This window comes from Heteronotia binoei, chromosome 2 (genome assembly GCF_032191835.1).
Source record: "Heteronotia binoei isolate CCM8104 ecotype False Entrance Well chromosome 2, APGP_CSIRO_Hbin_v1, whole genome shotgun sequence".
Lineage (NCBI taxonomy): Eukaryota > Metazoa > Chordata > Lepidosauria > Squamata > Gekkonidae > Heteronotia > Heteronotia binoei.
Window position 1 is genome coordinate 186,678,476 of NC_083224.1, and position 19,818 is coordinate 186,698,293.

General features: G+C 49.3%; 1 protein-coding gene across 1 annotated transcript in view; it reads right to left on the reverse strand.

Annotated features, from left to right (window-relative positions):
* SEMA6B (semaphorin 6B) overlaps nt 1-19,128 on the reverse strand; it is a 217,469-nt gene extending 198,341 nt beyond the window's left edge. The window contains exon 1 of the mRNA XM_060232671.1: nt 19,047-19,128. The gene's annotated coding sequence lies outside the window, so the exon portion shown is untranslated. The remainder of the gene's footprint in view (nt 1-19,046) is intronic.
* Nucleotides 19,129-19,818: the final 690 nt, after the last annotated feature.

A 19,818-nucleotide genomic window follows, 5' to 3' on the forward strand; every position in this document is an offset into this window, starting at 1 on the left:
CCGAATCTCAGAGTGGCTCACAATCTCCTTTACCTTCCTCCACCACAACAGACACCCTTTGAAGTAGGTGGGGCTGGGAGAGCTCTCCCAAAAGCTGCCCTATCAAAGACAGCTCTGTAAGAGCTATGGCTGACCCAAGGCCACTCCAGCAGCTGCAAGCGGAGGAGCAGGGAATCAAACCCCGTGCACTTAACCACTACACCAAACTGGCTCTCTATGGACTAAGAAACTTCTGAAGACAGCTTCTGAAGAAACTGGGCTAAGTAGCACCACTGCCTGTTTTTCCTAAGGCCCCAGCTGAACTGGAGGTTCAGCCTTGAAAACACGGTTAAAAAAAGAGTTAGGAACGAATCCTGTGATTCAGAAAGGGAACCAAAAAAGGTGTTGCTGTGTGTCTGTTTCTGCACCTCCCAGACTTCACCCACTGCACAAGCCTGATTCTCTTCCCACTGATGCCCCCTGTCCTTGCTAGATCACAAACAGGCCAACTCCCATGGTTGCCATCCTCTAGGTGGTAGCTAGAGATCTCCTTGCATTACACTTGATCTTCAGGCCACAGAGCACAGTTCCCCTGGAGAAGATGAGTGCTCTGGAAGGTGGAGTTTACGGCATTCAATCTGGATGAAATCCCTCCCCTTCTGTAAATCAGGCACTACCCAGGCTTTCCTCCCCTTCAAATGTTCCAGGAATTTCCCAACCCAGAGTTGACAACCAAGCCAGCTCCCCAATCCTGCAGCATTTTCTAGTATCAAATAGGCCCAAGCTGAAATCAAGTGCCCCTTTGCAAGTAGTTTAGAGTTGCCAGTGCCGGGTTCAGAAATACCCAGAGGTTTGGGGGGCAGGTCGTGGGGAGGGGAAGGACTTTGATGGGGTATAATGTCATAAGGTCCAAAGCAGCCATTTTCTCCAGGGGAACTGATCTCTGTTGCCTGCAGACCAGTTGTAACCCCTAGAGATCTCCAGCTGCTACCTGGAGACTGGCAACACTATGCCACATCCACGAAAAAAAAAAGGGTTCTTGTTTTGGTGATCTATTTTGGGGGGGTGGGGTGGACACATACTCAACTCTTTCACAGTAGCAAGAGCAGGGCTTTTTTAAAAAGAAAAAGTCCAGCAGGAACTTATTTGCATATTAGGCCACTCCCCCATCACAATCATTCCACACTATGCTTTTTGTGGAAAAAGTCCAGCAGGAACTTATTTGCATATTAGGCCACTCCCCCATCACAATCATTCCACCCTATGCCTTTTTGTGGAAAAAGTCCAGCAGGAACTTATTTGCATATTAGGCCACACCCCCTGACGCCAAGCCAGCCGGAACTGCATTCTTTTGCGTTCCTGCTCAAAAAAGCCCTGGGCAAGAGAGAAGGAAGATCATTTATTGCTTAATGCCCAGAGCCTCTTTCTAAAACCGACCCTTGCGAGCCAAATTTTAAACACAGCAATCCGCAGCAAGTGTTTTGGCAAGGCTAGCAGGGAACCTAATCTGTTTTATGGGGGGAAAGTGGTTTCTAGTGGTGGGGGCTTTACTATTTCAGAAAAGCTGATCCCTCCCTTTTTCACAGCAACTCTGCCCACGAAAATGCAGCCCAGCCCTAGATCAGAAAGAATAGGCTATAGCTTGTTTGCTTTGAAAACCCCGCAGTGGGGACACTAATCCTGCAAAGATTCAGTTTCCTTACAGCTCGCATCCTTAAGCTTACGGAACACTTGATGGCTTACAGCTGAGGCCTGGCCCGCACATGTGGTAAGGAAAAGGAGGTGGCAAACGGGCAGCCTTCTCACCACAGGGAGGCAATTGCCCTTTTGGTGGGCTACCTTACATGGGAAAATGCCCCGCAAGCAGAAATCTAGTGGGATGGGCAATAGCTCGCTTGTGGGACACGTTCCCGACTTTCAGGGAATTTTTCCTCTGGAGGGAAAACATTCAAAACAGTGATACCAGTCTTTTTCAAGCACTACATTGTGGCTGCTCGGGTCATACAGGGCTACGTGTGCCAACAGACCGTTCCAAAAAGATCACATTTGAGACAGCATGAAGGCTGACGTTTGATCCCTGAAGACTCTTACATTTGCATGTTGTTCCGTAAGCAAAAGACGTGCCTCGGACACTGTTCTGTACAAGGAGGTGCTGAAGAAGAAGGAAGAGACTGAATTTACATCCTGCCCTTCACTCGGGGAGCCCCATGGTGCAGAGTGGCAAAGCTGCAGCATTGCAGTCCAAGCTCTGCTCACATCCTGAGTTCAATCCCGACAGAAGCCGGGTTCAGGTAGCCGGCTCAAGGTTGACTCATCCTTCCAAGGTCGGTAAAATGAGTACCCAGCTTGCTGGGGGGAAGTGTAGCTGACTGGGGAAGGCAATGGCAAATCAGCCCATAAAAAGTCTGCCGTGAAAACATCATGATGTGACATCACCTCACGGGTCAGTAATGACTTAGTGCTTGCGCAGGGGACTACCTTTACCTTCATTCCTAATCTCAGAGCAGCTTGCAATCTCCTTTCCCTTCCTCTCCACACAACAGATACTCTATGAGGTAGGTGAGGCTGAGAAAGCTCTGAGAGAACTGGGATTGGCCCAAGGTCATCCAGCTGGCTGCGTGTGAAAGGAATGGGGAATCAAACCAGATTAGAGTCTGCCACTCCTAACCGCTACACCAAACTGGCTCTCAGACTTCAGAAGAGAATGCCTGACTCTAGGACAGGTGGGAGGAGGGGAACTGCGGGTCAGGAGCCACATGTGGCTCTTCGACACATATTGTGCTGCTCCCGGAGATCCAGGAATTACTTAATGTAGGCTTACTCTCAAGTAAGCATGCTTAGCATTGGAACCTCAGTCAGTCTCTGAGCACTGCCACATCGGTGACTATTTCACTGTGTGTGAAGCAGGGAAGGAGGGGGAAATAGGCAGGCTGGCAAGCTCTTCTTCTCCACCACAGAGGTCACTCAAAGACCTAAAGTGGAGAAACAGTGAAAGAGCCATGGGAGCCACTGGAAGGGGGAACAGAATTGAAGAGTGCGGCACAGGGTTCCCTCTTAGTTTCATAGCTCTTGTAGGAACTGTATTTACTAACCTTGGTGTCAAGGCAAAGAGAGATGCATGATACAAACGATGATCAGTGATTTATATAGTATTCGTTTGTGTTTCCTTCTTGCACTGGTGCCAAAAAATAACTCCCTAACCTATGCTGGTTTTAGGGAGACTGTTATTCCCAGCTTCTTCTTTTTTTTAAAGTCACCTTCTAGCTTGGTCATGCTGTAAAGTGTATACATATGTATTTTATCTTTCTCTGTGTGTGATATTTGTCCATGGCTTATGGTTCTTAAACATCTGTCATTTATTCTATGCGGCTCTTAGGCTAAGCAAGTTTGGCCACCCTTGTTCTAGGAGCTAGATTCGAGTCCATTTTAAAGAACTGAAAGTTTTTCGGGGTGTAAATTTTTGAGAGTCAGAGCTTCCTTTGTCAGAGCTTTGATTCTCAAAAGCTCACCCCCACGCCCCCCATCTAGCTGGTCCCTAAGCTGCCACTAGACTTTAATCTAGATGCTGATCTGCAGACAGACCAACATTTATTGCTTATTAACATCCTGATGGAGCAAACAGTGCTCGTAATATAACAATGGTGAAATGCTAATCATAAATGCGATCCCTTGTAGACTGCTTTTCTACAGTGTTTTATTAATGTGCAGGTGTGCATCAGTGATGTGAGGGGATGAAGGAACAAGAATGATGGGTGTGAGCGAGAGATGCGCATGGAACACAAAAATTATTCATTTTATTTTATGGTTCGTTGGGTTGCCTGAATCAGTGGTTCGGTTCGCGCTTAAAAAAAAATTCCTGAACAATATGTAGTTCATTCTATTCAGGAAGGCAAAGAATGGCCAATGAGCAGACCAGAGACTCCAAACTTGCAGCAAACTCTTTGGCAGACTCTCCTCTACCATCTCTCCACGTTTGGTGCAAATTGGATTTCAGGGAGCCAAGCTACAGCCCCCAAAGCAGGTGCCCCGTAAACTGCTCTGGGAGTATGTCAAGCTGGGGAAAGAGAGGGAAGCCGCCCTGCAGCTTCAGGTCAGTTTCACCCCCAGGAAGCTTGGAAACTGACTAGCTTGTTGCAGCTCCTCCCAGCCCCTGCAGCTTCAGTTCAGTTTCCAGTGAAATTGACTAGAAGGTGCAGTGGGCCAGGGAGAGCAGAGCTGCAGTGTCTAGTCAGTTTCACTGTTAACTGACCAGAAGCACAGGGGCTGGGGAAGCATGCCACACCAGGCTGTCTGGAAGAACGAAGCAAATACGAACCAAATAACATGCCAAGAAACAAGACTGGCTTGTTTGGGTGCATCGGGATCAGATGAATCAGTTCGGAACAAACATGAATCCACCATTTTTACCACAAATCATGATTTGTGGTTTGGTTTGTGCCCATCCCTAGTACTTGCTCCAGTTCTGAAATCAATCTCGGAAATTTTCCTAGTTAAACTAGAATTGAGACAAACCAGCATTTAAGAGTGCCGGGCTATTATCTGGGAAACCCGAGTTCAAATCCTGACTTGCACCACGGAAGCTCACTGGGTGATCTTGGACCAACCGCTCGCTCTCAGTCTAAACTACCTCGCAGGGCTGTTGCAAAGACAAAACGGAGGTGAGGACAACAATGTCAGCTGCCAGGGGTCCCCGATGGGGGAAAAGGCAGAGTAAAAAGGTAAAGGTAGGCTCCTGTGCAAGCACCAAGTAGTTACCAACCCATGGGGTAACGTCACATCATGACACTTTCTTGGCAGACTTTTTATGGGGTGGTTTGCCATTGCCTTCCCCCAGTCATCTACACTTTCCCCCCAGCAAGCTGGGTCCTCATTTTACCGACCTGGGGAGAATGGAAGGCTGAGTCAATCTGGATCCGGCTACCTGAACCCAGCTTCCACCGGGATCGAACTCAGGTTGTGAGAGTACCATTGGATCCACTACATAGTCAAAGCCAGGAGCCACAGAGAAACAGACCAGAGAGGATCTATTTCTTCCTAGGGAACACTTGCAGCATTTGGGTCCAGCTGACGCATCTCATTCCCCTCTATGGCAGGACTGACAATACCACCCATTTTACACCTGTGTAACAGCAGAAGGAAGGATTCGACCCCTCACACATTGGCATCACTGCTGACTTTTGTTCTCTGGAAGGGGAGAAAAAAGCAACCCTGAAGGACTCCTCGCGAAAGCCGGTCTTATTTGCAGGAAGTTTAATTTGTTAATTTTGCTTTGTTTATCCGAATGGCAGTGCCGAACGAAAACATATTTACAAGCCTCTTCCAGGCAGACGTGTTAAGCTCCAAGGGCCGACAGATCTGCGACTATGTAGCGGCAAGAGAAAAACATTTAGCAGAAATGAAGACAAGGACGGGTTTCCGGGGGACAGGCGAGGGGATTCTCATGCAGACAGCAATTCCAAGAAATGGCTAAATCTCTCGACATCTGATGCCCAGGGAAGGGACCTGCGGCAGCTCACAGTTCGGGTCAGGAAACCTACCAGCCATGAAATGCTTCTAGGGGGTGCAATAAAAAGGTTGCCAAGTTTAATAGGCGGCTTGTGAAAACATGCCAAGCGAGTTACAGCCATGACCCTACGCAGCCTTCACTTGAAGAAGTAGCCCCAGTTCCTTCCCTGGGAGCTGACTCTTTCGATAAAGCCCGCAACAAAGTAAAGCAGACAGGGCCGTTCACTAAAATTAGTACTACTTTTTAATGTCAGTGGGCTACCCTGGACTAGGCCCCAGAATGGACCAGGCCTCAAGTTACCAGGTCTCCTGCTATGGTGGGTTTTATCATAGAGTTTCCAGTGATTCCTAGAGTGACATAATGCTACTTCCAGTTTTCTCTGGAAATGACATCATGGCACACACATCACTGCCCCAAAACTCCTGCTGGTTGCCAGGCACAGCCTGATAACCTGGCCTGGGCATTCCGCAGTGGTACAGCTACCAATCTCCAGGTGGGACATTACAATTGATCTCCAGATGACCAAGATCAATTCCCCTGGAGAAAATGGGGGCTTTGGAGGGCAGACTCTATGGTGCTATACCCTCCTGAGGTTCCCCCCACTTCCTCAACACCCCCCCCCCCCAGTCCCCACCCCAAAGTCTCCAGGTACTTCCCAACCCAGAGCTGGCAACCCTATAGAATGGTGATTAGAATGTCCAAATAGGATGGCATGACCCAGGTCCGAATTCCATTTAGCTATGAACCTCCATGGGTTGACTTCAGACTAGTCAGTCTCACCCTATGCTCCAACACAGGCCTCTTGTTAAGATTACCACAGAGCACACTCATAAGTATTAATTGTAGCCACAGCTTTTTTTTTTTTTTTGAGCAGGAATAGGGTTGCCAAGTCCAATTTAAGAAATATCTGTGGACTTTGGGGGTGGAGCCAGGAGACTTTGGGGGCTGAGGCAAGAGCAAGGCTGTGACAAGCATAATTGAACTCCAAAGGGAGTTCTGGCCATCACATTTAAAGGAATGGCACACCTTTTCAATGCCTTCCTTCCACAGGAAATAATGAAGGATAGGGGCACCTTCTTTTGGGGCTCATAGAATTGGACCCCCTGGTCCAATCTTTTTGAAACTTGGGGGGTATTTTGGGGAGAGGCACTAGATGCTATACTGAAAATTTGGTGCATCTACCTAAAAAAACAGCCTCCCCAGAGCCCCAGATACCCGCAGATCAATTCTCCATTATTTTCTATGGGAATAAAACACCATAGGGAATAACAGAGCTCCCAGCAGACATTTCCCTTCCCTCCCCCCCCCCCCGCTTTCTGACGACCCTGAAGCTGGGGGAGGGCCTCCAAACCGGGGGATCCCCTGCCCCCACCTGGGGATTGGCAACCCTAAGCAGGAATGCACAGGAATGCAGTTCCGTCTGGCTTGGTGTCGGGGGTGGTGGTGGTCTAGTATGCAAATGAATGCCTGCTGGCCATTTTTCTACAAAAAAAGCCCCGCATGAAACAGTGGTGATGTCAGGGGGGTGTAGCTTAATATGTAAATGAGTTCCTGCTGGGCTTTTTCTACAAAAAAAGCCCTGATTTTAGTCATTCCCCAAGATAGTCTAGAAATGTGGAAGTCGGCACAGAGAGAAATCCTACAATAAAAGAACAAAGAGGGTGAGAAAAATCTGTTTTAATCCTGACTAACCTCCAGGTTTGGCATTTTCATGCTGCAGATGCAGGCATTTGGGCAGAGGAACCTAAACTTCCCGTTGTGGAAGCATGTGTGTTTGTTTTCTCATAATTAAACCCTAAAACCCACTCTATCCTCAGTTGTTTTTTTTAAAAAGATTACTTTTAGAGTGTGTATCCACACACACACAGAACTCATGTGGAGAATTGTTTTAGTTATGCCTAGGAAATCCTGGGTTCAAATTCTGGTTTCTCACAAAGTTTCCTGATGAACAAGATCGACGTGGTTGGCCTGAGCTTCTTAGAGAAAACATCCATTCTCCACTTGGAAACTTGACTGAGAACCTGGGGAGGGCACTAGATAGGCTCACCTGGCTTTCTGCTTGGCAATGGTGGGGGGGGGGAATGTCTTGAGGGCAGGGACATGACATCCTGTGTGCCGCTATGTCACTTCCAGGTAAAACCATAGTTTCCAGCTATTCCTAGAACCACTCTTTGTCACTTTCAGGTCTCTACTAAAAATGAAGAAATGGGGCAGATGACACTGGCATTTTAAAAACCATTTTCTTCTGCCACTGCACAGTGCAGCTGATGCAGATACCTTCTCGCCTTGAACAACTGCTTGATGAGATCTGTACTCATTTAGATTTTCAAGGGTTCCCCCCCCCCCCGTTTCCTTTGCAAAAAACCAAGCTGACTTGCATCTTAAAAACCGTGCCTAAAAATGGACTTTTTAAACACAAGTTGCTGCAGTGCAGCAGTGCAATCCAAAAAGGAAGAGCGAAGGGGATGTTTAAAAATCAGATTTGGACGAGAGCTGTCGAGAGCTATCTCTGTAGCTGGTGCCCAGTGCGTTGTGCCCTTGCTGAATTGGGGCTTTTAAAGCCAGCTTTGGTACTTTATGTGGCCCAGGTGTTCCCGATCCATTTGACCAGTCCAATTTTCTCTCCAGGAGGAAGGGGGCACAACAGTAATATAGCATTCAGCCTTTTCCTTCTCAAGGTCTCCAGGAAGGAGAAGCCAAATCTCTGGGGAAGGAACCAGAAGGTTATTTTCTACTTGCCCGGAGAGCTTTTGCAGTTAGCTCCTCTCTGTCTCCACCACCATTCCCTCTAAGCTGAGTTAGTGTGAGCTAGCCTCCAGCTAGTGTGAGCTTGCCTCCACGCTCATGCATCAAGAGAGCCCCGTGGCGCAGAGTGTTAAAGCTGCAGTCCTAAACTCTGCTCACGACCAGAGTTCGATCCCCGGCGGAAGCTGGGTTTTAAGGTAGCCACCTCGAGGTTGACTCAGCCTTCCATCCTTCCAAGGTCTATACAATGAGCACCCAGCTTGTTGGGGGGAAAGTGTAGATGACTGGGGAAGGCAATGGCAAACCACCCCGTAAAAAGTCTGCCGTGAAAACGTTGTGAGAGCAATGTCACCCCAGAGTCGGAAACGACTGGTGCTTGCACAGGGGACCTTTCCTTTCCTTTTCCATGCATTTTTGTATTAGCTCAGGAAAAATAGCCGTAGAAGGGGGGGCCATGGGGGTGAGAGCAAGAAGCTGGAGGCCACCCCTCTTCCTCCCCCCTTTAAATTGGGATTTAAATTGCATGTAAGCTCCGATTCCCCTTCTACCTTTTCTGGAACTCAGCCTGCAGTGATCAACTACCAATTCCGAAGTTCAAAAGAAGCCAGAATTGTATCTCTGCACTCCCCATTTCCCTGCTTTCCTGTGCCTTTCCCCAACTAGGAGCCGCAGGGAATGCGCGTGGCTTGTACACACTGGCTGGGGGAGACATATCCTGGCTGCCCTCCTCCCTTCCCACCCCAAAAGGACTCTAGCTGCCCTTGCTGCTTGTGCAGTCTCCTCCCACCCACCCAAGAACTTAACATTCAGGGTTGTGGGTCTCAAGGGAGAGGGGGAAGCCAAGGCTTGGGGAAGGGGCCCGTAAAATCCACAAGGAAGCTGGGCCTTCTGGGCCTCTAGGGAGCTACAGGCCTGCCCCAGAGCAAACGACTTTATGCAGTAGCTCACAATTTTAATGGCAGCAGCTCTCCAAGTAGAATTTTTGCTCACAAAACTCTACAGCTTAGAGGAAGTATTGGTTTCCACTAAATTCTACACCCCTTGTGTTCGTTTCTGCCACCATGGGCTACTAGGCCTCAACTTTACCAACCCAGGCTCCTTCCCTTGAAGCTCCGGGTTAGTGATAGGTCATTTAATATGGTTGCCAGACGAGGTTGGGTTAGGGTCAGATCCAACTCAAGAAATATATGAGGACTTTGGGGGTGGGGCCAGGAGATGCTGGGGGTGGAGCCAGGAGCAAGGTTGTGACGAGCACGATTCAACTCCAAAGGGAGTTCTGGTCATCACATTTAAATGGACCACATACCTTTTAAATGCCTTCCATCCATTTGGAAATAATAAAGGATAGGGGCACCTTCTTTTGGAGGTCATAGAATTGGACCCCCGGTGCAATCTTTTTGAAACTTGTGGGGGGTGTTTTGAGGAGAGGCACCAGATGCTATGCTGAAAAATCTGGTACCTCTACCTCAAAAAACAACCCCCCAGAGCCCCAGATATCCATGATTGATTCTCCATTATATCTTATTGGAATTGCTCTTCATAGCATATAATGGAGTGCCCAGCAGACATTCCCCCCCACACGTGTACTTTCTGATAATCCTGAAGAGGGAGGAGGGCCTCAGAAGCAGGGAATACCCTGTCCCCAGTGGGATATACCCAAGGTGGGGGAGAGTTCCCAGCTGGCACATGACAATAGACTGGGGAGTAGACATGGGAGCAACACCACTGCAGCAATGGCAAGATGTCATTTCCGGGGCAAACCCAGAAATGATGTCATGTTGCTCTAGGATTCGGTGGAAACTCTATGATCTCTAAGGTTTATTCTGGAAGTTAGGTCATGCTGCAATGGTGGTTTTTTTTTACTTTTTTTCTGCTGAAAAACTAAGCTGCGTACCAAGAAGTTCCAGGTTCAGATTCTGCCTCTACCATGCTTATTACGTAACTTGTGATGAGACATTCTCGCTCAGTCGCTAAGACCTGCCCTTCACCAGCAATATGGGGATAACCCTGGTTTGTTATAGGAATTGCTGAGATGGGAACTCCCAGTATTAACATTAGGGTTAAAAATCAGCAGTAGGCAGTGAAAATCCCAACTGTCACGTTCTCAGGGTGCAGGCGGGCAGGAGTCCAAAGCCAGTCCAAGGTCAAAGTCCAGGAAGTCAAGCAGGAGCCAAGTCACCAATGCAGAATTACAAACTGGAATCAGAAGTCAACGTCCAAAAGCCAAAAGGTCAGGGTGCCAAGAAATCAAGCAGGTCAGGATCAGGAAGGAGCGTGGATGCAAGCCAGAGAATAGACTTGTTGCTTCCACAAGGTTACCAGGTCCTGGGTGGGAGCCTCAATCAGCCTGCTCCCTGGGTGGCAGTGACTCTGTTAGAACTCAGGGCTGAGAGATCTGAAGCATCGGCGTGCCTAATGTCTTTGCTCTGAAAGTTCTTTCCGGAGCCTGCTTCGAACTCTTGAGACGGGAGGAGGAGAGCTTGGAGGAGATTGATCGTCAACAGCTGACACTGGTGCCTGGAGTGTGATTGACGGGCCAGCTGCTGTTTGTTCAGCTGAGGAACTGGCTGACAACTCTTCCAGGTCTGTTAACCCTTCCAGCTCCACCTCGTCAGGGCTCATGACACCAACCTCCCGGTGAGGCTTAAAGATCTCCCAGAAGTACAACTGATCTCCAGATGATAGAGACCAGTTCCCCTGGAGAAAATGGCCACTTGGGAGAGTTGACTTTTTGGCAATATACCCTGCTAAGATTCCTCCCCCCCCCACACTCCATCCCCCAAATTTCCAGTATTTTCCAGGTCAGAGCTGACAACCCTACCCAAAATCGGCTTTTTAGGGTTGCCAATCCCCAGGTGGGGGCAGGGGATCCCCCGGTTTGCAGGTCCTCGCCCCACTTCAGGGTTATCAGAAAGCGGGGGCGGGTGGTGGTGGAAATATCTGCTAGGCACACCATTATACCCTATGGAGGCCAATTCCAATAGGGTATAATGGAAAATTAATCTATGGGTATCTGGGGCTCTAAGGGGCTGGTTTTTTAGACAGAGGCTCCAAATTTTCAGCATAGCCTCTGGTGCCTCTCCTCAAAATACTCCCCCCCCAAGTTTCAAAAAGGTTGCACCAGGGGTCTAGTTCTATGAGCCCCCAAGCAAGGTGCACCTATCCATTATTTCCAATTGAGGGAAAGCGTTTAAAAAGTGTGTGGTCCCTTTAAATGTAATGACCAGAGCTCCCTTCAGAGTTAAATCATGCTTGTCACACCCTTGCTCCTGGCTCCACCCCCAAAGACTCCTGGCTCCACCCCCAAAGTCCCCTGGTATTTCTTGAGTCTTGGCAACCCTATTTTAGATTCACCCAACCAAAAGAATGCATTTTGGTCCCAACAAACTCCTTGGGGGCTGGCTTATGGATGGAATTTACTGGAGGGTCAAAGGCTGGTTATTTATTAAAAAAAAAAAGCTATGATTTATACCCTGCTTTTCTCCCCGTAGAGGGGAAATATGGCCACTGTTGTGGTCGCCTTGGCAACAGCAAACCAGACATAGTAGCAGAAGACTTATGAGGAGGGTAGCTCTACTTATTTTCTACATGACCCTGGGAAGGCACTGCACAGTTTTTGGTATTTTCAGAACTGGGGGGGCTATGAGAGAATACTGTGCCTGCACTCTACATAACCACATAATTAGCATCTTGACCGGCCTTTGTCTGAGTTTTCATTTCGGTAAGCTTTTGGGGTAGCCCTACATGACCGCCCTGCACCCTTGCGTTGTAAAAGTGGGTCTAGCTAACAGCAATTAATTTGTTTTACAATTGTCATTCAATGTACGACCACCACTAAGCGTACTCTGCAACCGAAGCTTACCCAAAGGCACCAAAGCTACTGGGCACGGAGTAGAAGCCACTGTGTGTGTGTGTGTGGGGGGGGAGGTATTTGTGAATTTCCTGCATTGTGCAGGGGTTTGGACTAGATGATGAAGGAGGTCCTTTCCAACTCTGTCATTCTATGGTGAGTCTTTTGGGACATGCCAAGCAGATCTTAGCTGGGTGCAGACAGGAGGACTGTAAGACATTGTCTGCTTTGACTTTCTACTGTCAAGGAAACGCTACACCGTTCCCAGTAGCGCCTCAAGGTGTTTCACCACCTGAGACAGGCCATGTAGCCACATCTCCTCTCCCCCACCCCTGGCCTCACCGCTGTCACCTTCACCCCAGGCACAGGAGCAATAACCTTCCTTGCTTCCTTAAATCACACATACCAATAGAGCTTCCTGAACACACAAGAGATTCTTTCCTCTCATAAGAGTTGGGCCACCATTTTGGTTGCCCTGGCAACCAGACACTCATAAGAAGAGTGCCCTGTGAGAGTTTGGGAACTGGCATGCACAGCTTATCGTGCTTAGAGTTTGATTGGGTTTTTTTTTGTTTGTTTCTTTCAAAGAGGACTGAACAGGAGCATACTTGCTTCTGGCTCTTGGTTTGGGGAGGTGGCATGTGGCAGGGAGTAGGGTTGCCAACCTCCAGACAGGGCCTGGAAATCTTCCATCATTACAAGCAGGGCTTTTTTATAGCAGGAAAAACTGCTCTCTGTGGTCTGAAGATCACTTGTAATCAGGGCTTTTTTTGTAGCAGGAACTCATTTGCATATTAGGTCACACACCCCTTGATCGAACTCAGGTCGTGAGCAGAGCTTAGGACTGCAGTACTGCAGCTTTAACACTCTGCGCCACGGGGCTCTTTCACTCCTGAAATCTCCTGTTAAAAGGACTGATCTGCACTAAAGCTTGGTCTATGCATGCAATTAGGCAAGATGGTAAAGTCCCAAAGTGGCAGAAGGGACTATATCACTTTTTTTTTTAAAGTGAATTTCTTTAAACTGCTATTTCAATGTATTCCAGGAGAGTTTTATAGGTATCATGGACCACCAAAAAGACAAATCAGTTGATTCTAGAACAAATCAAACCTAAATTCTCCCTAGAAGCTAAACATCTAAACTGAGACTATCATACTTTGGTCACATTCTGAGAAGACAAAAATCACTGGAAAAGACATTCATGTTAGGAGAAGGCAGCAAGAAAAGAGGAAGACTCGAGGACCTGAGAAAAACCATCAATGATAAGACGTTTTGGAGGACGTTTGTTCGTAGGGTCACTGTAAATTGGAAGCAACTTGATGGCACTTAACATACACACACTCCACTGTTCCAAGTGGCTTACAAAAATATCCCCATCAAAAACGTAAAGTCACAATAAAACAGTAAATAACCCGTAATATCCAATGCAGAGTTAACAATGTGCATATGCAGCAGGAGTAAATGATTCCCCCCAGGGTCACGTTAGGTCGATAAAACAGCCCCCGAGGGGGGTGCTGAAGCCCCTCCCCCACTGTGCCATGGTCCTGATCCATATGGACCAATGAGGACTTAGTTTGCGGCAGCTGCTATCTGACTGGGACAGTATGAGAGTCGACTTGGTGGGAACCAGAACCTGACCTGACCCATGAGTTTAGCCTTAGGACTCTGTTGTGAACCTCGACCTGGATGGCCCAGGCGAGTTCGATCTCATCAGACCTCAGAAGCTAATTTGGATGGGAGACCACCAAAGAAGTCCAGGGTTGCTCTGCAGAGGCAGGCAAAGGCAAGCCACCTCTGAAGGTCTCTTGCCTCAAAAACCCTCGGGGGTCATCAAAACAAACTAACAAGAGATACACCAGAACGTGGTTCAGGATGCAGGTAGAAGATAAAACGTCTTCGTGTTCCCTCTGCATATAAGTAAATGATCAAGAACAAAAGAAAATATAGCTGGAGTCAATCCCAGACCACTCCTTGCCAGGCTAGCTTTCTGCTTGCGGGGAAGCTTTTCTCAAACACTCAAAAGTGGCATCGCCACATGCAGCTTGAAGTGGTACAGTCCCGTCCTTCCCTGCGTGGGACTCTCTGCTTCTTTGTTCTGCGGCATAAAAGGACGGAGTCCCTACAGCGAGATTGATACGTAGCAGTGATCTTTCCCTCAGGGACTGCCCCGCACTGAAATAATTCTCTTGCTTATCTCCAGGAGCTTGAACCGTTTCCAAAAGCATTCCAGCAAACCTCACCGTCTGGGGCTGTCTTTTAATAGCAAAGCGTCAAGCAGATACCGGGATAACTAGCTTAAATGCAGTGGGGTAGAATTCTGTTCTAAAGATACAGATGTGCTGGCTTCGTTATTTTTAATTGCTCATCGACCCCATCCGCAGAGTTCAGGACTGGTGCCAGGGGTCAGAATGTTTGGGTGGCTTAAGAGATCCACCCCCAAAGTGTGGGGCCTCAGCTCTAATAGATGGAGGGCGCTTAAAGAACGCATTCAGTTATTTGCTTCATTTAGACCCTACCTTTCTCCCCAATGGGGACCCAAATGCCATGCAGCATTCCCCTCTCTTCCATTTTATCTTTGCAACAACCCTGTGAGGTAGGTTAGGCTGAGAAAGCGTGATGGGCCCAAGGTCACCCAGTGAGCTCCCATGGCAGACTGTGGATTTGGACTCCTGCTCTCACAGATCCTAGACCAGGAGAGGCCAAATTTGCTTAACGTAAGAGCGACTTAGGATAAACGTCAGATATTTGAGAGCCACAAAACATGAACATCAGATCTTTCAGAGCCGGGAGGGAGGAAGGTAGGTAGGTAGAGGGAGGGAGCATGGGGATAGAGGTGGAAAGAAAGCAACTTTAACTTTAATGCATTCTCCAAGCTGCTGGCTGGCTTGGCTTGGATAAGTGATTTAAAGAGACAAATGCCTTCCCCAAGCCTGCCAGTTGGGTTATGGGGGCTTTGAGAGTCACACAATATCTGCAAAAGAGCCACAGTTTGGCCAGCCCTGTCCTAGACCAACATGCTATTTCTCCAGCCAGAACTGGGAGACTGGTTCCTATCATCCAATTCGGACTTGGACGGATGCCCAGGGAAGGAGTTGAGGACATGTATGGGTGGGAGAGATGTAAGGGGGGGTGTCAAGTTACCCTCCCCCTCCAACCCTCCCCCCCATTAGAACCTCAACTCAAACCCTGGAGGGATGCAGTTGGGATCCAATACAGAGATGCAAATTTTCCTTGGAATGGCAGAGATTCCAAGGACGCCAACCTCTGGATGCAGCTAATGGAGCCATCCAAAGAGCACTTATTCTCCCAAGGTCAAAAGGTGAGTCAGTGGCAGAGAGCTCGAAGCTTGCAGTAAAGCCAAAAACCACCACCACCATCCCGGCCCCAATTTTAGCTTAAGCTCTTTAATGATTATGGATAACCTTTTATTTGCGAGCTGACACAGTGGTGACTTGGCACTCTCCGTTTTGGGGTTTGTTTGTTTTTTTTAGAATGCTCTACGCCTTTCCAAGACAGACTCAAGAGAAAGAAAATCAGATTTTTTTTTGAGCCACAGGAAGAACGGAATCCATGGACCCGGGATGGGCGCCAAGGCTTGATGGACGCAGCCGGAGTGCGAGGAGGAAAGAAAAAAAGACTGAACAGGCCCCGAGAAACCACAAGGGTCCAATTGAGTCCTCCTCCGGTGGTCTCTATCGATTCTTGTTCTGTTGGAATTAACAAGAATACATCTGCAAGCAAGGCAAGTGGGAGGTGAGAGGCAGGAATGGATTGTGGTTACTCTCTGGTGGAAAAGGGGGGGAGCGCTCTGCGTGTGCTCAGAGATCTGCTTGCCTCCTCCTCCCAGAGTTTTGACCTGAAAAGGAAAATCCCGGAGAGGGGACATTCTGAAACCCACGCACCTCGTTTGAGGAGCCAGCATCGGTCTTGGGTGTTTTCGTGTCAGATCAGGAATTCCAAAAGAGCTGGGTTCAAAGCCTCCCACTGCCACAAAGAGTGACTTTGTGCCTACCTTGCAGGATCACTGGGAGCAGGGCATTTTTGTAGCAGGAACTCCTTTGCATATTAGGCCACACCCCCACGATGTAGCTAGTCCTCCTGGAGCTTACAGTAGGCCTTGTACTAAGAGCCCTGTAAGCTCTTGGAGGACTGGCTACAGCAGGGGTGTGTGGCCTAATATGCAAAGGAGTTCCTGCTACAAAAGAAAAAGCCCTGCACAGACCACCCCGAGAAAAGGCAGGATAGGAATGGTTCAAAATAGATAGATTCCTTCCCTCTGCTAACCTGATCTACCTGGCTTTGCTCCAAGGCATTCAAGGGGGAGGGTGAAAGAGGAGGTGAGAAACAAAAGCAACAATTCTGGCTAGATAGAGGTGGGGGAATCGCTCAGTGGTGGTGAACAGAGATTGGGTGGGGATGGTTTTAGAACAAACCAGAGAGCCTCCAGGAATGGAAACCCAGAATGCAAGTTAGGAAGAATTGATGGGGGAGGGGAACAGTCTCTTTCCCTGTATCTAGAGGCACTCCTATTGGTTTCAGTCTTCCCCACTCCCTAAAAAACACTGTCCCTTCCCATCCATTGCAACTCCAGGAAATCTCAAAGATCACCACTGATTCTCTTTTTCAAAGAAACAGGAACGCTTCAATCGAGACCAGGGAATTTCAGGGCTTAGCCCCCAAAGAAGGGGAACTCCCCCCCCCCCTTGACTGTGCAATTCACCCACAAGAGCAAGGGAGCATGGGCAGAGTGCCTTTCCTGCACCACCAAACAAGCCAAGCACCACATCCCATACTCCCGGATGGGGAGACCTACTTCCTGGTTTAGTTCTTTTCTAGCACCTGCTCCCAAGGCCTTTTGCCACACGGCGACAGGGCAGGCAACAAGGGCAGGCAACAAGGGCCAGCAATGTGCCGTGTGGGATATGAAAAGGTCGCCATTGACTACAACTGAAGGCCCATCCTTGTAAACTCCTCCGTGAAATCAGAGCCAAATCGGAAGCCCAGAATGCACAGGCACTCTGAGCATGCACAAAGTGCATTCTTATAACTACAGCTAGTAGGCACACATCTGGAGCGGGGGGGGGGGTTCATGGTCAGAGGACCCAGCCTTCCAGGCAGCCATGAACTCCAGCACTTATTTAGATTCCATCTACCTAAAGGGGTAGGATAACAAAGGAATCACCTGCAGTGCAAAACACATTGGTGGATGAGTTTAGCCATCACACGACACACAGGAAGCCGCCATTGGTCCATCCAGGTCACTATTGCCTACTCAGACTGGCATCTGCTCTCCAGGGTCTCAGGCTGAGATCTTCCACTTTGAAGTCAGGAAGCAAGTTTCTCCAGGGCAGTTTGGTCAAGGATCCTGGTGGGTTTTTGCCATCTTCTGGGCATGGAGCAGGGGTCACTGTATGTGGGGGGGTGGGGAGGTAGTTGTGAATTTCCTGCACTGTGCAGGAGAGGTTGGACTAGATGACCCTGGAGGTCCCTTCCAACTCCAGGATTCTATCACCTACTCCTTTTAGCTGGAGATGCCGGGGATTGAACCTGGAACTTACTGTGTGCCAAGCAAAGGCTTTACCACTGAGCCACAGCCCCTCCAGGAAGGGAGGAGAGCAGCTAGTAGCAGTTGCAGTCTATCTTACAAAAGGCCACCTCAATGAACTTCCCCACCAACAAAAAACACACACACTCTCTTGTTTGGCAACCCCCAACATCCACAGGCTTCTAATTCAATCCTCTAAATGTGTTCCTGGGCTGTATTATTTTTATCCTTCCCCACTTCCCACGCTCCTCCTCCTATTTTACAAAAGTTGTTTTGCAAAATACAGTTTGGCCTCACCCCGTCCCCCATCCTGCTTCCAGAAAACTAGAACCCCCCAAAGATGGGTGGAAGCAAAGGGTGGGGGGGAAGAGAGAAGAGAGACATTCAGCTCCCTCAACCTCTGGTGTTTTAACATCACCCTCTTATCTCACAGTTGGGGGGGGGGCTCTTTTCCTCCAAACAGCTCCCATCCCGGCAGGGATGAAGACAAACCCAAGCAAAGCCATGGCATGGAATTACGCCCCCCCCCCCCCAATAAAAATAATCGGTAGGAAACAATAGCCTGGAATGAGACTCACCCTTCCCCCACTGTCATATCCCTCCCGCTTTTGCAGGGTTCCAAATTTCTGCAATCTGCTTAGGAAACCTGCCTCCTACTTTCGCATTCCCAAGTCTGCTGCACCTAGACCTCCCCCAAGAAGGGGGCAGAGGAGGACAACAGGGCCCCCCCTTATTTACCCCCAAGGGTGTGCCAGGAAAAGTGTGATCACACACACACGCACAAAGGACCCAGGCACACAATCTCATCACACAGCTGCAACCCTTAACTGTGCAATTGTAATATTGTGGGGCGGTGGGGGGGGGGGAGCAGATTCTTCACAACTCCCTACTTCTGGCAGAGGAGCTCTTCCCCCCCCCCCCGCTCTTTGTGCATAAGTATCCCATTTATAAACCTATGCCCATCTTTTGGCTAAGAAGCTGGGCTATTGGGTGGCACCCCACCCAAAAACACCCTGCGTGACCCTTCTCAAGGTGTTTATCACAGCAGAGCCGAGAGGGTCGTGCCGGCTTTTTCTTTCCGGGAGGGGGCGCGGAGGAAGGCGGAGGGGCAAACCTTCGCGGGTCTGACCCCCACCGGGTCCTGACATTTTTGGGGTTTTTTGCAAGCAGCGGAGTCACCTATCGGAAAAGGCACCCCTCATCTCCCCGTGGTGACACAAAAGAGGCGAGATTGACAGCTGTCTTGGGCTTTTTTTTTTAAAAAAAAGGGGGGGCTTTCTTTCCCCCCCCCCAAAACCCACCCTTGCTCCCCCCCCCCCGAACATCTACAAAGTTTGCAAGCTTCAAAGACACGGGGGATGGGTTAAAACACCCCCCCCCTTCCTTCACGAGGGCATGGACATAAATTGCATTTCTCTTACCTTGAGCGAACCTGGGGTGTCTCTCCGAGAGGCAAGAAATCCTTTTTTGCTGCGGTTCGTGGGTTTAAAAAAAAAAAAAAAAGCAACTCTCCAAAGCCTTTCGGCGGGGGGGGGGGGCAGGACTCCTCCTTCTCTTCTCTCCCTCTCCCCCCTTTCCTTTTTACACCTGTCCCTGCCTCGCATTCAAGGGATCTTCAGTCGCAGACATCCGATGTGCACCAAATCCGGTACTAGCAACGCGCAGGAGAAAGGCATACATATTGGGGGGGTGGGGAGAGAAGACCCCCCCCCCGCTCCGCCTTTCCTCTGCAACTCTACACCGGCTTCACAAGGCAATTGAAAAGCACCTTTTGTAGCGGGGGGGGGGGGGGGGGAGAACAGCTGCTGCAAAGAGGGGGGCTTTTTTTTAAAAAAAAGGGGGGGCGCTGGTTTTTGCTCCCCCCCCCCCCCCCGCGGATTTCTCAGCTGCCTGCCTTGGCCAATAAGGCAGAGACGGCTGGTGGCGAACAAGGGGTTGGAGAAGAGAGAATTTCGCTGGCGACGGCGGCGGCTGCTGCTAATATTGTGCCCCCTCCGGCTCTGCTCCTCTCTTCTCCTCCTGGCGTTGGGCAAAACTCGAGCTGCAACATTCACATCGCCGGGCGCGAGTGCGGCGGCGGCGGCGGCAGCAGCAGCAACTCCCCAATTCAATTGCCTTCGCCGCTTCGGCTCGCGGGAAAAGCAGGGCTGGATTCTTCCCTCTTTCTCTGCCGCAAGCCCGGGAGGAGAGGCC